Here is a 24,501-nt window from a genome sequence, read left to right on the forward strand (position 1 = left end):
TTTGTAAACTAACTGAAGTTCTTTGTTTTGCTTCTCTTAAAAAAGGCCTAGGAGCTGCCCTTCCAAGTTGGGCAGGTCCCAGATGCCTGGAAGGCTAAAGCAGGCACAAACCCCACTGGGCTCAGTGAAAGAAGAGCCTAAGCATGACCTCTCCCCTCCCTCAGGTTACAGTCCTGGAAGGTGTGTTTCTCCTTAGTTGCCTTGACTGTCACCAACAGTTCCTGTCCCTCCTGTCCCTCTCCCCTCCCCAGGTCCCATTACCTGCTCCTTGTGTCCTGGCCATTCACGAGGGGAAATTTGCTTCGTCGTTTGCGACAACAGCACCCATGACCCAGGCATGAGGGCCACAGGCAGGTGTACCAGCGAGCCCGCTTTGGGGCTTGAATACTAAGGGCATCTGGGTCAATGTCTTCCTGCATGTTCAGCCCTAAGGCTGTGCAGGCCCTCCCTGCCTCCCCCCCCCCCGCCCCGCCCTTTTACCCACCCGCACCCTCACAAACCCTACAGTAAAAAATAGAACACTGGTAGAATACAAATTTAAAACACTGGTAAATTTTCGCCACTGACACACGGGACCGTCCTGCAAGCGCAGATCCTTGGTTCAGTGTGAGCCAAACTCGGCTTTACCCTTAGCAACACAGCTACCCTGGCATTGTGATGCGCTGTGAGCACACAATGGTGCTCAGCAGTTGTGAACCCCGTGCACGTGCTCTGCGCATGCCCATGTCAGACTCCAGTGACGAAAGCCTACCATGCTCAGAGCATGTGCAAAGCACTGTCAATTGGAATTTTGGAGTAGAGCTACCTGCAGAGCTTCCAAGGCAAAACACTGGGGGAGTTGGTTGGTGGGTCAGGTCCTTATAGTCCTGCAGCCATGAGAAAATACTTCCCTAAGACTGGCCTGATGGAGATAGAAAAAAATCCATCAGGATTGGGCCAAACCAGATCCAAAAAGACAAATACTGGTTTTGATTTTTTTTTCTTTTAAAAGTTCTGATATGAGAACTACAATCTGAATAACCACAGAGGTTTGGTACTTGGTAAGGGAGAAGAAGGGAGGAGAGTATCTCTCAAGGAAGGGAATAGTCTATAGTGTTATGAAAATATAAGTGAACACTAGATTAGGAAGGTTTAATTAGAGGAAGATGGGAGAGAAGGATAAAGGAGGGAATATGAGCAGGGACAATCAACACTGCAGACCCTTTGAAAAACTATATGGGAACTGACTACCCCAGAAGCTTCCTATACATAAGTGAAAGGAATCTAAACGGGCTCAAAACATAATAGGTTTGACAAGGCTCCAATTAGACATCTTATGCCGCTATCTTAAACCTCCTGTGCCAGGAACAATGTACAGCCTGTTGAGTCCTTAACCAAAGCGACCCACAGAACCCTCCAAATAGCACAGGGTATTTCCAAGTCTGTTGGTGTCTCTGCACAACCTGATGTTAAGGTCTTGTTTCTGAAGGTAACACTTCTGTCATTGAACATGGAGAAATTCAGCTGACGTCTAACTAGATTCTTCACCTACTAACCAGAGTTCCTGGTACTGGAAGGCAGTCTGTACTGGAGAGAAAGGTAATCCTCAATATCTCTCAGCTACAAACCCTGGGACCCACAACAGCACCCACATGGAGCTCACAACCATCTGTAAATGCAGTTCTAGGGAATCCACCATCCTCTTGTATCTTCACAGGCAGCAGACATACATACAATGTACAATATGCATGCAGGCAAACATAGTACACATGAAATAAATATAATCTTTAAATAATAATGTAATGCACTTATCTAGTAAGTTCACTCTATTAAAGTATACAATCCAGTAGGGTTTTCTTAGTATGTTCTTAAAAGTATGCATTCATCACCCTGTTTGATTTTAAAATATTTTTGTCATTGGAGAAGAAACCATTTATTCACTAGTAGTTACTCTTCACTCCTCCAGACTCTACCCCCTATCAGCTACCAATCTAACTTTCTGCTTCAGGTTTCTCACTCTGGGTGTTTAATAGAAATCAAACCAGCTAATAGGGAACTATCCCATTCTTCTGTCATTTTGCTTCTTTCACTGAGTTTAATGTCTGTGATGTTTATTCATGTTATAGGATGTAGCAGTACTCTACCCCTTTTCAGGGCTAGATACTTGACCATTGTATTAACACAGCACCCTTTGTTTACCCATTCATCAAGCAGTAGTTATCTGGGGTTTCTACCTTTTCTCTATTATAAATGCTGTGCATACTCTGGTGCTAGTGGCTGCATCATTGTATAGCTATACTTCCAGCAGTTATGTAGCAGGTTCCTGTACCTTGGTTCCTCCACTCTCTCTTATGAGCCCCAGCACCTGTACATGCTAGACAAGTGCACTACCCCTAACCTCGATCCTCAGCATGCAACATGTACACTTCAAAGTTTCCTTTTTTCCCATTATTTTACAGTGATTACATGTTGAAGAGACAAATTAAATGAAAGCAAAATGCTAGCAAAATTAATTTCACTTGCTTAGTTTTACATTTAAGGTAATTTGTAAAGGTATTCAAAATTCAGAATATGCAGCCAGAAGTGGTGATACATTTCCTATAATCCTAGCATTCAGTGGGTGGATGCAGGAGCATCTGTCCAAGGCCATCTTCACTTAAATGAGACCAGCCAGGGACACATGAGATCCTGCCCTAAAAAACAAAATAATAACAAAAAAAACAAACAAACAAAAAAAAACCCACAAATTAACCCACCAATGAGCATATAGTTGACTTTGTATCTCTAATAATTAGAGGTGGCATGCAGTTTTGTAGTATAGAGAATGCTTAAGATTCCAGCTTAGAGAGATGTTGAGACCATGGTTGGAGGAAGCACAGAAACAAATAGCCAAACTAGAGGAAATGCATGAACGGAGAACCAATGTTGGAGGAACCCCCATGGAACTGGACCAGGCCCTCTGGATAAGTGAGACAGTTGATTAGCTTGATCTGTTTGGGAGGGCCCCAGGCAGTAGAGCCAGGACCTGTCCTTGGTGCATGGGTTGACTTTTTGGAGCCTGGGGCCTATGCTGAGGCACTTTGCTCAGCCTTGGTGTAAGGGGAGGAGGGGACTGGACCTGCCTTGGCTGAGTCTGCCAGGCTGGGCTGACTCACCAGGGGAGACCTTGCCTTGGAGGAGGTGGGAGTGTGGAGTCAATTGGGAGGGGAGGACTGAGAGGTGGGAGGAGGGAAGATGGGGGAATCCGTGGCTGATATGTGAAATTAAGTTAATTATAAAATAAAAATACTATAAAAAAGATTCACGCTTACTCTGAGTCACAACAGAACCCACCCTACTTTTAACCACCCCCTGGCATTTATCTATCCAGAGGCTGCTTTTTGCCTCTGCTTGGCTTCAAACTGGGGGTGAGAGTATAATGAGATGTCTGAAAGGCCCACCCTATGCAAAAAGTAAATCAGGCAAAGAATTTGTATGTGTGGCAAGCCTATTTTCTGAGGCCCTCACACTGTCTCCCCACCCACTCACAACCCTTTCCAGGAAAAGATCAAACATCACCATGTATAGCTTCTCAGTGAGTATTTAGTTTGGCGATCTGTATTATCTTGGACATTTTTGATGGATTCACCACAACAATCCCCCATGGTTGGGCATGTTTACACAAACCTGGCAGACCTAGACACTTCTGCCTAGCCAGTTCCAGGTCAAAATAGCCATTTCCGGGTCAAGGCGTCTCCCGTGACCAGGATCCTGTGACTTTTCATGGTTGCATAAGAGCACACAATGCCCATGCATGGAGTAGTTACATTGACCTGAGTACGCACATGAGCCACCCAGCCTTTATGAGCCTACGCCATATTCCCAGCTCCTCCTCCTCCTCCTCCTCCTCCTCCTCCTCCTCCTCCTCCTCTTCTTCTTTTCTCCATACAGGTGTCTCTTCCACAAGCCTGAGCACTTGTCTGTCCCTTTTATCTTAATAAAAGTCTTGTTAGTGGATTCTGTCGTGTTTAGTGACATTTCCTCGCAGGGTAGGAGCACTGCAAAATAACTAACATCTGGTGCTGAAACCCGGGACTGCTTCACACAAACCAGGGACTCTGCTCTGTTCATGACAGACCACTCTCTATTTTGCCTGGCCGCACTAAACTACATCCAACACTGCTTCTCTGATTGGAGAGCCCCCCTCTTTTTGGCCAGTGTAAATGGTTTCCTGAATCTGTAAGAATGACTGTTGAGCATCCAGCAGCTCACTAAGTATTCTTGAAACCGGGTGAACCCCTGGCCATGGTCTTTATTGGCTACAGTGGGCCCCCTATCACAGGCCTAAATTTCTAGCCATCTCCCATGTCTGCAGCCTGAGATATTCCTCACAGTGGGACCACCGCCACTGGGTGCGTCCTGGGGACCGCATGAAGGAGACATGTTCTTCCGGCTTGATGAAGCGGTAGATGCTGTCCAGATTCCTGGGGAATCCTTGCCTCACGTGGTGGTACCCCACTTCTCTGGCTGACCAGCCAATTAGCGGCCTGTGCCTGGTATCCGTCCTTGGCTTTGGGGACACCTGGGGCCTTGGCTCTGGATCACGTTTGTTTTTTTTTATTTTATTTTTTTTTATTTTCCTGGCTCTCTGCTGCAGACATGGCAAACAAGGCTTTCAACCCTATAAGTCCTTCCTCTCCATTAGGCTGTCTTCTTGAAGCTTTAAAACCTCTCAGGTTAATGCCTTACACAAAGATTCCTAAGCTGATCCGTCTCTGTACTAAGAAATGGCCCAAATATACTTTAAAAAACAAGAAAAAGTGGCCGCCGAGCAGCTCCTTAGATCCTGATATTTTGTTTGTTTGTTTGTTTTTGTTTTTTCGAGACAGGGTTTCTCTGTGTAGCTTTGTGCCTTTTCCTGGAACTCACTTGGTAGTCCAGGCTGACCTCGAACTCACAGAGATCCGCCTGCCTCTGCCTCCCGAGTGCTGGGATTAAAGGCGTGCGCCACCACCGCCCAGCTAGATCCTGATATTTTAAGGGAGTTATCTAATTTCTGTCAGGAAGCAGACAAATGGAAAGAGTTGCTTTCTTCTTTCTCAATGCTAAACCGTCTTTTCTGGATTCCTTCTCTCCTGCTCATATATTCCTAGCTATGCCTAAAACGGTAAGAGCACCACAAAATAACTAACAATTTTTGTTCTCTATTTAATTTCAAGGGCCACAATGAAAAATGGAGAGTGGCGCCCCGGAAGGAGGCAAAAGGCCATATAGGAATTCAAGTTTACAACCCAGACCCAACACCCTGGTTCCATCCCAGATTTTCCCACAAGCCCTGTTTCTGTTTCTGGAAGAACTGACACTGTGGTCCTTTTCCATCTTCTACTTGCCTTTGGGTGGAAAAGGTGACCTGGGTGTGATGGGCTTGGCGAGGTCAAGAGGACCAATGGGCACTGAGTTCAGTGTGTGGTCCAGAGGGACATTCCCAGGCCCTCTCACTAAGACTGGGGAGCAGCAGTTGTCCACAAAGATGGGGAGGGCAGGACTGGAGGACTGTCACCCTGTGCTGGGGAGTCAGGCCTTTGGGGGACATCATGCCCTGGGCTACAGGGACACAGGGATCATGTTCCTGTTGTTCTCTTTGGCTATCAGGGTTTTGCCTCTGGATTAGGCTTTTGAGGGCTGAGAAAAGCTACATTGTTTTTAAGCCTTGTATAAACACAAACCCCCAGGACATCTTCCTGTTTACTACTGCATGCCCCTTAAAACTCACAGTAGAGTCCAGAGACCTAAGCAGCACATTCAGGAGTCCTTCCATTCTTACTGCACACCCAGCTGTCTTGGAGGCTGATTATAAGCAGTCTGATTTCTTTTAGGGCTTCCCAGGATCCAGAGTAGAAAAGGTCAATCCTTGTCTCTCCTGCCAGACCAGATCCTAGAGTTGGTGGTGGGTAGCATCCCAGATTTTGGTCTGGGTACATTACTGGAGTTGGAGGTGAGTAGAAGACAGGCCCAGCTCTCTCTTGAGATATCAACTGCAGCCATCATTCCTGGCTACTCCTCTGTCTTTCCAGAGACTGATTTTTGGGCTGAGAGAGAAGAGCAGGTCTCCTGAGGCAGGGCAATTCTGGTATAAAGGACCTCCCAGTGAGGTTCCTGTTCCTCACAGGGAGTAGGGAAACAAATGAGAGCCAGGTAGGGAGTCATCCTCAGTCATCATAGGGGTGCAGGAAGAGAGGACTTAGGCTAAGGCCAGGTTTCTATCACACAGCCTTCTCTTCTACCAAAATAAAACAAACACCAACAAGCACCTGCAGACACATGCCCTGTGTGATGAGGGGATCTGAGAGTCAGGACTTTCTTTGTTTCCTTTTACTACCTAACTTGAAGAGATCTTAGGGGTGCCAGGCAGTGGTGGTGTACACCTTTAATCCCAGCACAAGGGAGGCAGAGCCAGTCAGATTTCTGTGAGTTCCAGGCCAGCCTGGACTACACAGCAAAAGTCAGGACAGGCACCAAAACTACATGGAGAAACCCTGTCTTGAAAAACAAAACAAACAAACAAACAAAACAACAACAAAAATCAAAAGAAAAAAAAAGACTTAGTGGGTCTAACCAGAAAGCAAGCTACATAATATCTGAGCCTGGAGCTTTGCAAAAATGAGGGAGTTGGCCTAGGATATATCAGTTTGACATGCTCCTCCCTAACTACCCCTCACCACACACACAGAGAAGTACAATATTAGTGCATTGACCCTCTCTGTTGGTTTTCTCCTAGGGATCCAGAGGTGAAAGGGGTGACTAGGATCACAAAGGAGAAAAGTTAATGGCAAATCTGTACAAGTGATGTGCTGCAATAGAAGTGGGAGCTCCCCCACCTGTGGATTGAGGGATAGTCATCATAAAAATGGCTGACCAAATGTATCCACAGCCAGTTCCAAGTGGCATTTCAAAACAGTCACAGTATTTGTTGTTCTTTCACAGGGTTTCCCTGGATTTCCTGGAATGCTGGGGCAGAAAGTAAGTGTCTAGAAGTAGAGATGACAGACTTAGGTCCACCAAACAGCAAATGGAGCCTCCTTTTGGTCCTTCAGGCAGAATCATTGATTTTAACTAGAAATTAAAGTTTAAGTGGAAACTATTTAATGCTATCCATTTCAAATCCATAGGAGGAAAAATATTCTAATGAAAGTGATTTTTTGAATAATATTAAGATTGTCTTACCTTTGAGGCCACCATTAATGAACAAGAAATTTAAGGAATATCATGTGATAACATATCCATTTTGAAATTGACAAAATTTTTTTTAGAAGTAATATCAGGAACAAATTTATTTTTTCTTTTTATTTATTATTCTTTCATACAACTCATACCAACATAATTTTCCCTCCCTCCATTCCCACTCTCATGCTCCTATACCTCTGTTCTTCCCACTTCCTCACCACATCCCCCTTTTCTCCCAGATCTGTTACTCCTCTGTTTCCCTTCAGAAAATAGAAGGCTACTCAGGTATATCAACCAAACATTTCATAACAAATGCAATAAGACTAGGCGCAAGCCCTAAAGTTCAGGCTAGACAAGGCAACTGAGTAGGAGGAAAGGGGGCCCCAAAACAGTTGAAAGAATCAGGCACACTAACATGCACACTGTTAGGAGTTCCACAAAAGTGCCCAAGCCAAAAACTCATAGCATATATGCAGAGGACTTAGCAGAGATCCATGCAGGCTTTGCGATTGCTGCTTCAGTTTCTGTGAACCACTATGACTCCTCCTTAGTTGATTTTGTGGGCCATGTTCTCCTGGTGTCCTTGACCCTCTCGTTCCTGGGATCCTTTCTCTACCTGTTCTTCAGGGTTCCATGAGCTCTGCCTAATGATTTGGCATGGAAATCTGCATCTGCATCCATCAGCTGAGTGGGATAGGCACTGACCTATGAGTATAGCAGAATGTTGTGAGGAAGAATTTCACATTTTTGTTCTATTCTAGGTCTCTGAGTGACCCAGCTTCTGGTTCCAGGTCATGCCTGCCTGAAGACCAGACAAACACCCCCTGTCCAACCCTAGGCCATACCTGCCAGAAGACCAGGTGGGCCAGCTGCCTGTGGATCTCCCTCTGTAATTAATTTTGAACTCTAATTTGATAATCTCTTATATAAATTGCTACAATACTACAAAAGGTACAGCGCATATTCCAGTAGAAACACAATAAAAACATAAAATATTTTATTATATGCCAGGAAAAGCAAAGGAAACAATGGTGGCTGTGTCCTGACTGTTTTTTTTTTAAATCAACTTGACACAAGTTAGAGATACATATGACCGGGGAATCCATGACTGAGAAAATCCCTCCCAAGTCTGGCCTGTAGTAAAGCATATAAGACATTTCTTTAATTAGTGATTAATGTGCACAAGGTTATGCAGGTTTCTGTGAATGTTTGAAGCTGACTATGCTAAGAGCATGTCCAACAGGAGAGCTTCCTCCTCCTATTAGTTCAACACCACATTGGTTTGTTTTCTCTAGCCTTTTATGAATGCTTGAGGAAAAGAACAGGAACCTTCTTACCTTCCTTCAACCTGTAGGATATCTGAGAACAATTTCAACTTAGCTTTAACCTTTGCCTCTCTGTTTGTTTACAATTGAGACATTTTTTCTCTGTGGGACAATCCTGGCTGTTCTGGAATTTGTTTTGTAGACCAGGCTGGCCTTGAACACACAGACATCCACCTGCCTCTGCCTCCCAAGTGCTAGATTGAAGGTGTGTGACACTAAGGCTTCATGCACCTTAGCCTCTTTAGGACTTTCTGTAACAGAATAAAGAAAAGATCCCCTCTCCTAAGCTTCATGAGCGTGCTTTGAATTGAGAGTAAGATTTTGAGAGGGAGCTGCCTCGTCCCTGGTAGAGAATTCCTCATTCTATTTAGCCTTGTGGGCAGTGAGGAAGTAATTAATCATATCCTCATCTAATACTCTATTTTTTATTTTCTATTCTTTTGAACTTTTGTTGATTCTTTGTGGATTTCATTTCATACATTCAGAGCCTACATTTTTCCACATCTCCTCACATCTGCCCTCTGCTTTTGCAAACTCCCTCACAAATCATAACCAAATTTAAAATTAAAAAACAAAACAAAACAAAACAAAAAACCCAAACAAACAAAACAAAGAAACAAGACAAAACAAAAGCAAAATCAGCCAAAAAAGAAAAATCTGGTGGAAGTTGTAGTGTGGTCCTTTGAGGCACAGTTTACCCTTTAGTCCATTTATGTTTACTTGCAAGTGTTCATTGCCATGAGTCATTGTTCTAGCTCCAGGCCAATGGTTTCTGCTACACCATGGATAATGAGGCTCAGTGGGGCTCCTCATGTATATACTGTTATCCTGTGTCGTGGAGATCCTGCTATTTTGGGTCTCTATGTTCATCCTCTTCACATGCTCCAACAGTTCATAAATGATTTGGATGTCGGGTTGGGTTAACTCATAGCCCTGATTCTGGGCCTGGATGGTAGCTGGGTTAATCAGTTCTCTAGCTTTCCCTCATCATCTCTACCTGGAAGAGCTACCCAGCACTGTCTTGCCTAGCTCACCAAAGGCACCTGTAGCAAGGAGCAGGGCCAGTTCTCCTGTTCAAGGCCCTGACACTGAAGTCTCCCTCATTCATTTTGCCAGGGCCAGCTCTATTTTTTTTTTTGGCCAGGGCAAGGTGCAGGGCCCTGTTTCCTGATTGCTGTAGGGGGCATGAAAAGGGGTGCTGGGTCCACACTCATGCTCTTATGCACTCAGGACTGGGTTACCTGTGACCTCAATAACATGGTCATCTCTAGTGTGCTGCCCAAGTGGAGTGGAGGTCCCACTCCCCTGTGTGCTATTTCTGGTGTAGGGAAGGGCTAGTTTTCTCACTCTTGCATTCCCAGGGCCAGCTCTCTCACTTGCCATTGGTAGCAAGGGACAAAGGGGAAGGACATCTTTCCCTTCCCCATGCCAACACATGGAAGATGGGGGTGGGGAAGGGGCCAGCTCTGTTGCTCTCATATCTTAGGCCTGACTCACCTGCATCTACAACAGAGGCAGCTCTATTGTGCTTCACAGATGGGAAGCAGAAGCTGCTTTGTCAAATTCCACATCTGGTGAGGGTTTAGCCAAGCTATCGTACACTTGTGATCTCAGTGCCATTACACTCACCTGTCACAGGTAGTAATGGATGAAGGAGGGAGGACATCTTTCCCTCACCATGGCTGATCGGGGAGCAAGGTGGAGTCTCCTGTTCTCATGCCTTCAGTGTCAGCCTACCTGACAACTGAGTCAGCTGTAGTCTGCTTCTCAGGTGAGGTATATGCCTAGAGTGAGTTGTGGGGCCATCTTTCCCAAGTCTAGCAGCAAGCTCTCCCTTTCATAAGGCCAGCTTACCTGCTACAGTATTCAGCAAGGGGCAGGGCCAGCCATCCCAGTGCCAGTGAAAAGTGGGACTGACTCGGTACAAACTATTTCCAATGACCCCCTTGCTAACACAGGCCATAGACATCACCGCAGATCCCAGCTGTAATAGTACTATGAACCCAGACATGATCCTTGGCAGCAGCTTGGGCCCAGGCACCATCACAACTCCAGTGGCAGAACAGGCCACTCAAATTGGTGGCTGACTCGGTCACAGCAATGGCTCCTGGGCACTACCATCTACAGAGCCCTTTGTGGCAACTAGATTCACAGACACCACTACAGACCCCAGCCTGAACATGGACATGGACTTAGACATGACCCTACACAGAGGTCCATGCTAGGACATGTCCTTGGATCTAGGTAGCAGCACCAACCACCCAGATCAGCATGGCCTGGGCATACCATGGTCCTCAGACACCAACATGTTCTGAGGTAGCAGATCATACCCTATGGCACTCAGTGATAATTATACTTTCATTGATTTGTGAGCTATCATGTTGACTTTATTTTCAGTTTGACTATTCTTTACTGGTTTTGTTTAGTTAAATTCTGTAATTATTATTTCATTCAACTGTTTCTTTTGTTCTGTCTTTAATAAATCATTTATTTGTATCTCTAATGTCCTTGATCATATCTCTACCTAATATTAGGAACTCCTTGGCTTATGTTTCATCTAAATTGCCTTTCTTGGGGCATATTACAATACAGTTTCTCGCTTCAAGAGGAGGCATATTGTCTTAGTTTTTCATGTTTGTGTATGTTCCCAGTGGTCTGGACAACTAGGGTTTTGAATTGTTTATTAGATGAGATATCTGTTCTCATCTTTGATGTATGGTATTCCTATCATGAGTTACTCTTGCCCCAGTCTGGTGGCAGACACTGGTTCTCTGAGAGGAAAAAGTTCTGTGGAACAATGGATAGCCCCATGGAATAGAGATGGATTTGAATCCTTACCTGGGACCAAACTGTATTTGGTGACACTAGGTCCCTAGTACACAGTGGTTCTATGGATCAGTGGGAAGTAATAAATATATGGATATTGGATAGAAGGAATGGGATAAAAGTGGGGGAAAGAGTGTGATGTTCATTTGTTTCCTGCTTTGAGGTAAGGTCTTCTTCAGTGGTACCAGCTGGCCAAGAACTCACTTTGTAGACCAGCCTAGCCTTGAACTCAGAGATCTGCCTCACTCTGCCTTGAAGTGCAGGGATGAAATGAAGTTTAAATGTCTATGACACAACGTTTGGCTCTCTTTTTGAGTTTTTACTTAGTTTAGTTTTTATATTTGGGATAATAATGCTCTGTCAGATGTACGTCTGGCAAGGATCTTCCCCTACTCTGTCATATTACTTTCCATGGGTTTGATCATTTCCTTATGTATACGACAGCTTAGTAGTTTCATAAGGGCACAATTATTAGTTGTTGGTCTTGATTTCTGAAAAATTAGAGTCATGTTAGCCATACTTCCATACACCTACACAATACAGGATAGTCTGTTTCCTTCCAGCAGAGTCATAATTTAAGGTTTTATATTAAGGAATTTTATCTATTTGGATTTTACTTATGCAGAGTAATAGAGATGAGTTTAACTTATTTCCTCTGCATTAGAATAACCACTTTCACACACTATCTTGTGAATAGAGTATCTATTCTCAAGTGTTTGTTCTGGCATCTCATCTTTGTTCAATATGAGATGTCTTTACTTGTGGTATCCATCATTGGTTCTATTTCCTGGGGTGTGTCATACTAGGCTAACCATTCCTTTCCTATTTCACAGATTCTTGGTGTACCTTATTATTTCTTGGCAAGATCACTAATTTCAATGACAACAATTAGAGGTACAATATTTCCCCATATCACTGCTATTCAAGTGTCCCTGTGGTTTCTGTAGGCTGTGTTCTCATTCATGTAAGGAAACTTTATTTTCCTCTCTAATTTCTCAAATTCCCTTCTGCTTGTTAGAAAAACACACTGAGGGCATGAAGTGAGGTCTTAACTTTTCAGATTGCATAAATTTCTGGCAGAGGACTTCAGTTCCATTTTCAGTATTAACTTTCAGTAACTCATTTTCAATTGTAACTTCAGTGCTGTGGCATCCAATGCTCTCCTCTTCCCGAAACGGGCATGGCATGCATAAATATAAACTCACACAAACACAGACACATAATTTTTAAAAATGGATTTTGAGATATTTTTACATATTTACTCAGTTCCTGATGTTTTACTTATCATTAATTTGTATTTTAATATAATTTTAAATTATGTATGTTGGTGTGTGTGTAGAGCATGTTTTTGTTGGAGTATATTATTATGAACATAGATGCCCTTGGAGGAAAAACAGGCCTGATCTTTATATAATTAGAGTTGCTGGGTTTGGGAGACACAGGACATTGGAAAGGTACTAGGCTTTTTCTCAGCCTGTTCTATGCTTCTCAGCTTGTCTGAAAGTGTCTGTCAGATATTTTTAGAATAATGAATGTGCTCAGGTTCAAGAATTCCTGAAACTAATATGAGTGTTTCCTTACTGAGTGAGCTTAAAGAAGTTCTCTGGGTGATAGGATGTTTCCTTTCCCTTTAGAACAAATTGTTTATCTTTCTTTAAACATTCTGTGTCTTAATGGGTCCCATTTACATAGAAGGGTTTAACCTCAGAGGAAATAATTAAATAAAGAATGTTTGAAGATGACATAAACAGATCTACTGCTCTGAAAACGAATTGAAATGTACATAAATTTAGAAAATGTGTGTGAGTGGAGTTTTCCCTATTTCCAATCATTTGAGTATGTGAGCTGAGGGATAAAGTAATAGGTTCATAAATGGAATCATCTCACATTGTTAGTACATGACTAAACACCATATTTTCACCCTTATATATTCATATTGAATACATATATTATTTTGTCAAAAACAAATAAACTGAATTAAAATAAATAAAGCCTTAAAAAATAAAAGATCATGCAAATGTTCAGTAAACCTGTGAGACTAAGGTGGGATCACATTCTGGCTCCATCACAGGAACAAACTGAACTGTCCCAATTCTACTTCCCCAGTTCCACTACATCTGGGTTTACAATTTCTATGAACCACACTATGGATGTTGTGTGTTTCGTTTATGTATTAAAATGATGATACCTGCAGAATTTCTGGCTGAGAGGTATTCAGTTTTTAATCAAAATTAGTATAAAATTTATTCTGAAAGTCTAATAGTTTCATGTATTTCTATGGTTTCATATATTTATTGCCAATTCTAGTAACCAAGGCCCAGTACTGAGCTGTAATGATGCAAGCCCAGTGGTACAGTAGTGTTCAAGGGTAAAATAAATATCTGGCTAAAAGCATCTCTCTTACTTCAACAGACAGTGATTCCTGTAAGTCAGGACAACCTCAGGTTCACTAAGTGACTAATGATATTCTTAAATTGATCATCATTTTATGTGCATTTCCACATCTAGTGTAGCACAGTTTATGCAATGATGGGAAAAAACTCATGCCTTGAATATACCAGGCAGGTGCCCTACTATCTTAGCTATAATCTCACTCATGTCACTATCACCATAAAGGAAATCAACCACATAATATGAGTGTACTACGTAATTTATAGAATAGATTTTAATAACAACTGTAGTGGCCACCTGGAAAACTAGAATCATATAAAAAAACCATATTTGAACTGAACAAGAGCAAATTCAATGGACCTGTGAACGTGGACAGGAAAAATCCCATGAAGCATAAATCCTACACAATGAAGTATAGAGAACTGAAGAAAATGGGTGCAGGAGAGGTCTTCCTCACCAAGGAAGAGCACATCAATTGGTTTCCCAATGTTAAATGATAAGGAACAAAAGCATACATACAGGTATTAGTAGACAGAGTGAATATGTTATACTCGTGAATATATATGTATTTACATATGTAAATGCAATAACAATTAGTGAAAAAGAGGTCACAAATATGAAGGAAAGCAGGGAGGGTTTAAGGAAAGTTTAGAGAAAACTGAACAGAGGAAGAAATGTTTTAATTGTATTAAAATCTCAGAAATAAAAATAAAAGCATCAAAAAGTGTTATACCATGTATATATGCATATTTGTCATTTTGATTGCAAGATTAATATAACTTAAATGATTTCCATGATTTCCCATAGTATTTAGAAATTCAGTACAAATGAAAGAAAATATCAAGGCACTTTAAAGAGATAGAAGCTGAATATTCAATCATTAGATCATGAAGCATTCAAAAAATCATATAATTTCTTTACTTTTAAATTTAGTGCTGGGCAATGAAAGAGATACCATGATAGAGGGAGACTTCATGTGGATAGGGAGAAACCTGGTGCTAGGGAAGTTCCCAGGAATCTACAGGTTGACCCCAGCTTAGACTACTAGCAATAGTGGAGAGGGCACCTGAACTGAACTGGCTTACCCAAGTAATCAGATTGGTGAATACCCTAACTGTCGTCATAGAACCTTTCTTCAGTAATTGATGGAGGAAGATGCAGAGATCCACAACCAAACACCAGGCTGAGCTCTAGGAGTTCAGTCAGAGAGAGAGAGAGAGAGAGAGAGGAGAGAGAGAGAGAGAGAGAGAGAGAGAGAGAGAAGAAAGATTCAATGAGCAAAGAGCATCAAGATCATGATGAGCAACCCTACAGACAACCAAACCAAACTAGTGGGAACTCATGACATTTAGACCAACACCTGTGGAGCCTCCATGGTACTGAGCTAGGCCCTCTGCATAATTCAGACAGTTGTATAGCTTGATTTGCTTAAGGGGACCCCTGGCAGTAGGATCAAGATCCATCGCTGGTAAATGAACTGGCTTTTTGGAGCCCACTCCTTATGGTGGGACACTTTGCACAACCTTTAGCCAGGGAGAAGGGCTTGGACCTGCCTCTACTGAATGCAACCAGGCTCTGCTGACTCTACATGGGGGGCCTTACCTTATTGTAGGAGGGAATGGAGGGGGAAGGAGGAGGGAAGAGAGAGATCTCTAATTGGTATGTAAAATGAATAAAACATTTCTTAAGAAAAGAAAGTAAATAAAAAATAAATTTGGTGCTGTGTAAATGTACCAAAACATTTGCAAATATAATTAGCAATTTATGAAAATAAAGGAATGCTTGAAACACTAAAAATAAATCTACTATATGACCCAGCTGCACCCCAACTGGCATATGTTCAAATGAATCAACATCCTACTTCAGAGATACTGGTTCCAAAGTCTTCATAGACTCCCTTTTCACAAGAACTAGGATATTGAAATAACCTAAATATCCATTGAAAATATTATAGCTCTGAGTTCAGAGGCTTCAGCAAAGTGTTATAAATCTGAAAATCAAGGAATGCTGGCAGTCAGGAGGCAGGGAATACCAGAAAATCGTACTATGCAATGCTCATACAAGAGATTTATTTGAAGGGAAAAATCTAGAAGGGTGTCTGCCTCTGCTCTTATGAGAAGCAGCAGAGAACTTTGCAGAATATAGGGCTTACATAGTGTTTCCTGCGAGTCAGAGTGTCCCATAGTAGGGACTGGTGGGAATTCATGTTCAGATCTTGGGGTGAACTCAGAGATTGGTGGTATTTCAAGTTCTGAGCATTGGCACTTTATTCTTTAGAGCAGAGATTGGATCCAACCTTCAGAGCACTTAGAGTGTTCTGTGTGTGGACCCTGGTGGTTAGAGGTCCTCAGGGGAGGGGCCTGACCACTCATTTGCCTCAAGGGGCTTGCATCATTGAGCAGATCAATGTACCAATGATAATGTGGCACATAAACATTATACAACACTATCAAGCTATAAAGAGTAATGAAATATTATAGCAGGCAACTGGATGGGTATTTTTTTAGAAAAAAAATCATATTAAGTGGAAAAACCCAGGCACAGAGAATGCAAACATTGAATGTTCTCTTACACCTGACCCTCTGATTCAAAATCTTCTTTAATGATTACATATCCAGAAGTAACTGCAGAAACCAATAAAGTGAAAAAGGGTTTGGTGTGTATACCACTGTGAAAACACTGTGAAAATGATCTATTCAGGGAAATAACTCTGTAAACTTCACTCTACTGGTTGGTTTAATTGTGTCCCTTAGGTTTGATTATCCTGGTTTCATCTTCAATAAATTCTAGAAGTTTTACAATATCCTTTTCATTTCTTCCTTCACTCAATTTTGTTTGAATTGTATGCTATTTAGCTTCTATGAATTTGAGTATTTTGATATGGTATATACTTTTAATAAATAGTGGTCATATATAATGCAGAATGTAATTTCATTATTTCTGTCTTTGTTGGCATTTGCTTTGTCATAATAAGAATTCACGTTTCAAGAATGCCCCATGTGCTGTCGAGAAAAGTCATGTATTCTTTAATGTTTTATTGGAATATTCTGTACATTTCTGTAAAATCCATTTGTTTGGACAGAATTTAAAAAAAACACATATCATAAAATAGTCATAACTGTTAATAGTAAATATACATAAACAAGAAATTATATGCAAATTTTCAAAAGAGATATTCAAATGCTTTTCAATGGGAGGCTCCTCTAAATAAGAGAACAACTTCAATGAAAATTATGAAAACTAGAAAGGATTTGAGTGATGTTCTACAAGTTGTGAAAGAGAATAGATAGTACCCCCAACCTCAAAAAGTTACCATTCTTACTTGTAGGGAAAAGGGGCTGGTTAGAGAAATCGACCCAGAACCTAGAGCGTAGAATTAGGGAAGGATGGCTCAAATAAAGCCAGTGAGAGAAACACAGTTTAGCTCAAATCAGAACCATTTCTGCCGCTGTCCAACTGACTTGTGAAATCAACCAATCACAGAGCAGGAGAGTAGAATCCTGGCCCTAGGGCCCAGGACCAGGGAAAGAAACACAGCCTGTGTTTGGGACCTGAGCCAGAGAAATGAACACTTTATCCCCAAACCCAGAACCCAGGAAATATGTCCTGACTCTGAGACCAGTACCAAAATAACACTCTTGGACCCTAGAATCAGAGTAAATGAAAGAAATGTGCCCTGGCCTTAGAGGTAGTGTCAAAAAGCCAAGAAAGGACAGTGAAAGAAATACAGTTTAGCCTTGAAATCAGGGCCATCTCTGCCCCTTTCTCACAAAACTGGCCAATCCCTGGGCAGAAAATAAACTAACCAATCACAGTTGACTCTGAGCCCTAGACATCCTATATAAACTGCCCTGCCTGGTCAGTTGCCAGCTGTTCACTCCATCCTGGTAGAGGCAGCTACTCTCCTGGACTCCTCCTTCCCAAATAAACCTCTTTCTCAAAAGAGTATTGGGTGAAGACCTTCATTGACTGGTGAACAGAAGAGCCTTACTGGGACGTCCCATGGTGGACTGAGCAAGGGGGAGCTGAACAGAAGAACCTTGCTGGGAAGTCCCTTACTGGACTAAGCGAGAAAGAGCTGGTAACACTGAGCCAGACATTGTGGCTCTCCAGGAGAGGAGCAGGATTGCTGTTTCCTGTGGGGAAACCATCCCCCATCATACCATCATACCAGGTAAATCCTGACCTTCCCGAAGAGTCAGGATACCCTGACTTTCCCGAAGAGTCAGGGTACCCTTCCTTGCTGAAGCAGTTCCAGTCCTGACTCTCCCGAGAAGTCAGAAAACCTTCCTCTCCAAGGTTGGACTGTTTCTTTGCAGTCCAAGCCATCAGACTGTGCAAAACAGCTCCAGGTGTCCGGGCCACCTTCAGGGCAGAACTCTTGTTCTGAGTAGCTCGAGGTGTCTGGGATACCTCGCCTTCCAGGGCTGAATTGTCTCCTTGCAGTTTCAGCCATCAATTTACTAATATTTTGGTGCCAAAACCCTGGTCACCAAACCCAGAGTTTTTGCACTTTACTTACATTTGGTGCTGAAACCTGGGACACCAAACCCAGAGTTTCTGTGGTTTACTAACATTTGGTGCCAAAACCTGGGTCACCAAACCCAGAGTTTCTGTGGTTTACGGACATTTGGTGCCAAAACCCAGGACACCAAACCCAGAGTTTTTGCGGTTTACTTACATTTGGTGTCGAAACCCGGGATAGACTCCCTTGGTGCCTGTGCTCTCCCCTTATGGTCTGAGCCACACTAAGACTCTATCCCTCATCTCCTGTCCATCTGCAACAGACCAAACTTCCAGCTCACCGATCGCTCAGCATTCCATCCAACAGCGGCAATTAGGTGAGTTCCCCTTTTGGTTGGTGTAAACCTTTTCCTGGGTCTGAGGAAGTGACCTTTGAATGTCCAGCACCCCTCTAGTACTCTTGGAAGTGGAGGTATCCCCAGACAGTGTCTTTAAGGCTAAGGCTGGCCCTCTTCACCTGACCACACCCCCATCCTAAGAGATGCAATCAGGCAGTTATAAGCATCCCTTCCTGTGCTCTCCCATCTTCTCACAAAAGGAGCCACAAAAGTCTACCATTTCAGCCTTTCCTCTGGATGATTCCTTCCCCCTAGAGCTCGGTTTTCTCTCGCCCTCTGGCTTCTACTAAAGCCCTGCTACCAGGCACCTGAGTCTCTCTGTTGGCTTAGCCGGGCTAAGCAGGACCCCAGTTGAGTTGGGTGATGACCCTCTGAATGGCTTGGTCCCTGGCCGGTCCTCCCTGAGTCAGGAGATGCCCATGACTACAGGCTGCAGTGAATGATTCCCTCCCCTCTCATCCATGGGAGCCCTGCACTCCATACCTTCTCACACCCCCTTGGGATGCCTCCTAGAAAATCTCAAGCCTTCACACCTGGCTCCTGATTTGAAAGGCCCTAAACTTGTTCGCTTGTGCAATAAAGTTTGGCCTCATTATCCTTTAGATAATCAATCTAAATGGCCACATAATGGCACACTAGATCCCAATATTATATGGGACCTTTACAACTATTGTGAGTGATCGGGGAAATGGATAGAGACCCTATATGTCAAAGCCTTCTCTTACCTTCTCTCTAAGCCTTCTCTCTGTTCCCCCTGTTCCCCCACCCAGCTATTACTAGCTATGAAGTCAGAACAGGATGAAACATTTTCTTTTGAGCCAGCTAATGAGCAACCACTCTATAAACCAAAGCCAAAGTCCACATCTTCCTCTCTTGCCACACCAACTCCAGTGTCGTCTGTGTGACATGAACAATTATGTCAATTATAGCGTACGGGAGATACGTGTCCCATGGGACTAAGCTCCCTGGAGGTCCCTGCCAGAGTGCCTGTGTTATGTCTCCTTCTCGAAGGACACATACTTCACAGATCATGAGTTCTCAGGGCTATGTGTTCTGTATAACTGCTTTTCTGATAATGTTCTAATTAATCGATAAAACACAGCCAAAATTAATGAATGCTTGGGTTGTGAACTGTGGAGGAAAGGGGAAGCTGGACATGGACCTTAATTAGATATAGCAGAATGAACTATTCCTTAAAAACCTCAAGCCTCAAGCTGCTAGATAATAGAAAGTATAATAGTTCAGGCACTTCTAGGGAATGAACACTCACCCACTAGGAATCCTTTAGGAATCCCAACTAAAGTGATTTATGGCAGAAAACATTATCTCATAGGAGGCAGATGGTGGGCCCCTCTGTTGAGAAAGTTCAGCATGGAAAACTTAAGGACTACAGCAGAACTCCTTCCCCTTACAGGTGTAAAAGTACAAGAGTCCATATTCCAGCAGGTTAAAAGGTTTTATATTAGAAGAGATATGTGGTAAAGAACTGAAGAAAGACTTAGGGAGGATCTGCAGCATCCAAATTGGCTAAATGGGTCATGAGAACCAGAAAAGTAGAAGTACATAATAAACTAGCAAGCGGCTGAGATAAAGATGAAGGACACAGCTGCAAGAAGCCTACACAAGTCTAGGAACTGTACTAAGTTTAAAAAACACAGACTGCTCTTTGGGTCATAAAGTTCTTGTGAGTGAAGGCATATGTCTAGCACCAATTAGTAACTGTGTGCTTGATTTTTTTAAAGATGATGTAATTGAATTATTGCCAAGCTCTTGTTCCTTGTATGACTTGATAGTTTTCTTTTCTGTATATAAACTACTGATTTGCAGAAGTAAAATTGCAGCAGATTCAAACCGCTTTTGAGTGTGTTGTCTGTCTGTCAGTCGCCGAATCCTCGCCTTCCTGACTACCCAAGCCCTGATTCTCCTACGGTCGTGGTACTCCCAGTGGGGCAGTCCGTGGCACTCTCTTCCAGTCCCCTCAGTTTCCCTTTCTCCATCCTCAGAAACAGGTCATCCACCAGGTCAACCCTCCCTGGCATCCACTTTTAATACACAAACAGCCCCTAGTCCTCCTGTTCATTGTTCCTGCTCTACCTTGGGACCTCCTATACCTCCTCAATCTAGACCAGCCCCAGTTCTTCGTTTGTGAGTGGTTGCTGGGGTGGATGGTCTAGTCAGGGTAAATGTCCCCTTTTCATTATCTGAGCTCTCCCAAATATAAAATAGGTTGGGGTCCTATACGGTCAATTCTTCCACTTTTTTATTAAATAATTCCAGTACATTACCCAATCCTATGATCTTACCTTTCATGATGTCTATATGATTGTTTGTACAAACAATCTTGCCCCAGAGGAGCTTAGGTGAGTCTGGGATCAGGCTAGGGTCCATGCAGGCAAACTCCATCCAACAGATAACACCTACCCAGTGGGGGCTAGGGCAGTCCCAGACCAGGAGCCTGGATGGGATTACAATAACCCAGGGGACATTCTAGCTAGAAATAGGTTTGAACCTGCCTCCTAGTTGGCTTCTGCAAGACTGTCCTTAAGTCAATAAATCATGAAAAAGTCCAAGAGGTCATGCAGGGGAAAAATGAAAACTCATCTGAATTCCTTAACTGCTTTACAAAGGCCCTCTCACAATGTATCAACCTGGATCCTGAGACTCCAGATGGAAAGCACCTCCTTATGAAGCCAACCTTTGAGTCACCCATTACTGTCCTTTCTCTTCACCCTCTGTCACACCTTTTAACATATAAGGGCCTTCTAACATTACCTCCCTCTCAAGTTCTCTCCCTTCAGGTGGCACTGGTTGAGAACACAGCACTGACTTTTCAACCATGTCCACCTCTTTACATCTCAAATCTTCTCTCCCAACCAGTCCTGGAATACTCCCCATCACACTCACACATTGAGACCCTAAGAGAGTTACCACCCCATCTGATACATATGCAGAAATGAGCATTACTTCAGGCCACTTATACATGGTATACAGATGGCAGCATCTTCCTATATAAAGGAGTACATGGAGTGGAATATGCAATTGTCTCAGATACCATAGTGGTCAAAACGCAAGCTCTTCCAGCCCATACCACAAATCAGCAGGCTGAACTGGTAGTTCTAACCCATGCTTCTCAAATAGCAGACAACCCTCAAAACTATATACAGACGACCTTAAATAATAACTAAAAGTGTTAATGGTCTTAACTGCCTAAGGAAGAGATAGAGACAAGTAGAATGGGTAAGAAAAGCAGGTCGATGTTTTTTTTGTTTGTTTGTTTGTTTTGCTTCTGTGAAACAGATTTGACTACCAGTGAGAGACATAAACTAAGGGTGACAAGTTGGAAAAATATTTTCCATATAGATGTAAGTAAAAATAAGAAAGCATGGCTATTCTAATATCTCATCATTTTGATTTCAAACCAGACCTAGTCTGAAGAGACTGGAAGAAAATGCTATACTCCTAAAAGAGATACTACAATCCTAACTATATATTCACTCAACACAGAGACACCAGATTTCATAAAATAGTTTTAGTTTAAAACTACAGAACAATGTCAACAAAGTGATATTGTACCTCATTCTCACTGATAGGCAAGTCATCTGGAAAAAGACTAAATAAAGAAATTGTAAAGTAAAATTATGTAGAATGTTAATTCTACTTCTATATTTAGCAAAATTGAGCATGTCTGAATTTCTAGATAGATTACATGTTTACATTAAGGAGAGGTGGTTCAGTATGAAAAAAGCAACTTTCAGTAAACTGTGCTCATATAAAAATAACTTTAAGAGCCGGGCGGTGGTGGCACACGCCTTTAATCCCAGCACTCGGGAGGCAGAGCCAGGAGGATCTCTGTGAGTTCGAGGCCAGCCTGGGCTACCAAGTGAGTCCCAGGAAAGGCGCAAAGCTACACAGAGAAACCCTGTCTCGAAAAACCAAAAAAAAAAAAAATAACTTTAAAATTTCTTCAAAATATGAGCATCATGGTCAAGAATTCATTTGTTTCCTAACAACTAGTGGCCTATAATGCTCAAAACTTTGACAAGACAATCATTTTTATGAATTTTAATACAAAATATACAAAAACTAGAACAATTCTGGTAATTCTTTTGTCACACACTGACAAGACCTTCCATGTCTATGGAGACAAGGTGATGTAACTTAAGACTCATTTGTCCTCAAAATGCAAAGTCCATACAGCAATGAAAAACAACATTGGATATTGGTCTTCTTCAAAACTCTGAGCACATAGACTTACAGCCTGCATTTCCTTCTCTGAGAATCAGGACATAAAAAATTATGGGGACATCATAGAGGGTCTAGCTATCCTCCAAAACTGATACTTCATTTGAATTTTGGAAAAAGTTAATGACACAGTATGCTAATTTACTAATTCTACTTATTAAGCCCATTGTAACTTTAGAATATCTGGAAAGTCTAGACGTCTCTACCAATGAATGTAGTCTCACTATGTATATCTGTGTAGAGTAGAACTGTCTTTGTAGACCAGGCTGGCCTTGAACTGAGACATATCTGACAGCTTCTGCCTCCCAAGTGCTGGGATTGTATCTGTGCCTGTTCTACACATGTGCCAAAATACCTGTTTTCAGAAAAAAGTCAAATCACTGTAAGAACTAATTTTTGCTAAAGGAGGGTTCTAAAGTATGGTGGTATTTTATTTGTACTGAAATGTGATTTTATTTGTATGTTAATAAATAAAGTTGCCCGAGGGACAGAGCTAATAGCAAGCCATAGCAGAGCTAGGCATTCGTGGTGCACGCCTTTAATCCCAGCACTTGGTAGAAGAGCTAGGCAGATCTCCGTGTGGTCAAGGATACAGTCAGTGTTGGAGACACATGCCTGTAATCTCAATACCATAGAAGACCTGGAGGGCTGTACATACAGGCAGTGATGAGGCAGTCATGTGTTTGGGTTTACAACCAATGAGAAGGCAGAACAGAAAGACTATATAAAGACAGACACACAGGAAGTAGGTCTCTTTCAGAGAGGTAGGACCACCACAGGAGGAAGGGTAAGGTTTTAGCTCTGAGCTCTGACCTCTTGGCTTTCTTCTTTACATTGGTTCTGTGTTTCTTATTTAATAAGATGGTTGGTTACATCTACACTAAAGTATTAAGTATAAGTATATTTTCTATAATTTAAATTGATGACACATGGAAAGAAGGAAGAATAAATAAAACTTCACAGATTTGAACAAGCCAAAGTTCATGTTATATTATACCTTCAACATGAACTATCAAAATCATCTAAGGTACACAAACATGTATCACATAGTATCATGTTTTCAAACTACTGTGAGAAATATTTTGTCATTTAATGTGAAAGATACTAATTAAAAGGAAAATATGTACATTTGGGCAGTAGTAGTATCAGAAGTAGCACAGAAAACTCTCATGACCCTATGGCTGGCTGGCAAGGAATTATCGGATCTGGTTGATACAGGTGCAGATGTTACCATTATTAGAAAGGAGGAATGGCCCATAACTTGGTCATTAGATGCTACCTTGACCCCTTTGAAGGGAATAGGACAAAGTCAAAACCATGAAAGGAGTTCAAAAATTTTAAATTGGAAAGATCAGGACAGTTATCAAGGTATCATACAACCTTGTGTTATAGCCAGATTACCAATCATCTTCTTGGGTAGAGACTTATCTCAACTTGGAATAATCATGTGCAGTACTAATGATGTTATTACCACTCAAATGTTGAAAAATGGGTACTTACCAGGTAAAAACTTAGGAAAACATGGAACAGGAATACTAAAACCTCTAGAGGCCACCCCTAGTCAAAAAGAGCAGGATTAGACCATTTTTTCCATGGGGGTCATTGATACTCCTGTGACTCATGCAGAAAAAATCAGCCTGTGTGGGTCAATCAATGGCCTGTTACCCATGAAA

General features: G+C 42.3%; 1 protein-coding gene and 1 long non-coding RNA gene across 5 annotated transcripts in view; one reads left to right on the forward strand and one right to left on the reverse strand.

The window, feature by feature from the left end:
* Positions 1 to 24,501, reverse strand: part of LOC143270236 (uncharacterized) — a 285,186-nt gene that overhangs the window by 44,962 nt on the left and 215,723 nt on the right. The gene's annotated exons all lie outside the window — the stretch shown is intronic.
* LOC143270239 (uncharacterized) lies at positions 694 to 8,211 on the forward strand. Of its 4 annotated transcripts, XR_013047359.1 has the most exons (5): positions 694 to 821; positions 1,469 to 1,578; positions 5,835 to 5,953; positions 6,737 to 6,978; positions 7,944 to 8,211. It is a non-coding gene; the product is annotated as an uncharacterized LOC143270239 (long non-coding RNA). The 4 variants fall into 4 exon arrangements; XR_013047358.1 differs by having other exon boundaries at positions 5,835 to 6,978; XR_013047360.1 differs by lacking the exon at positions 5,835 to 5,953.

The sequence above is a fragment of the Peromyscus maniculatus genome, chromosome 22, assembly GCF_049852395.1.
Source record: "Peromyscus maniculatus bairdii isolate BWxNUB_F1_BW_parent chromosome 22, HU_Pman_BW_mat_3.1, whole genome shotgun sequence".
Taxonomy (NCBI): domain Eukaryota; kingdom Metazoa; phylum Chordata; class Mammalia; order Rodentia; family Cricetidae; genus Peromyscus; species Peromyscus maniculatus.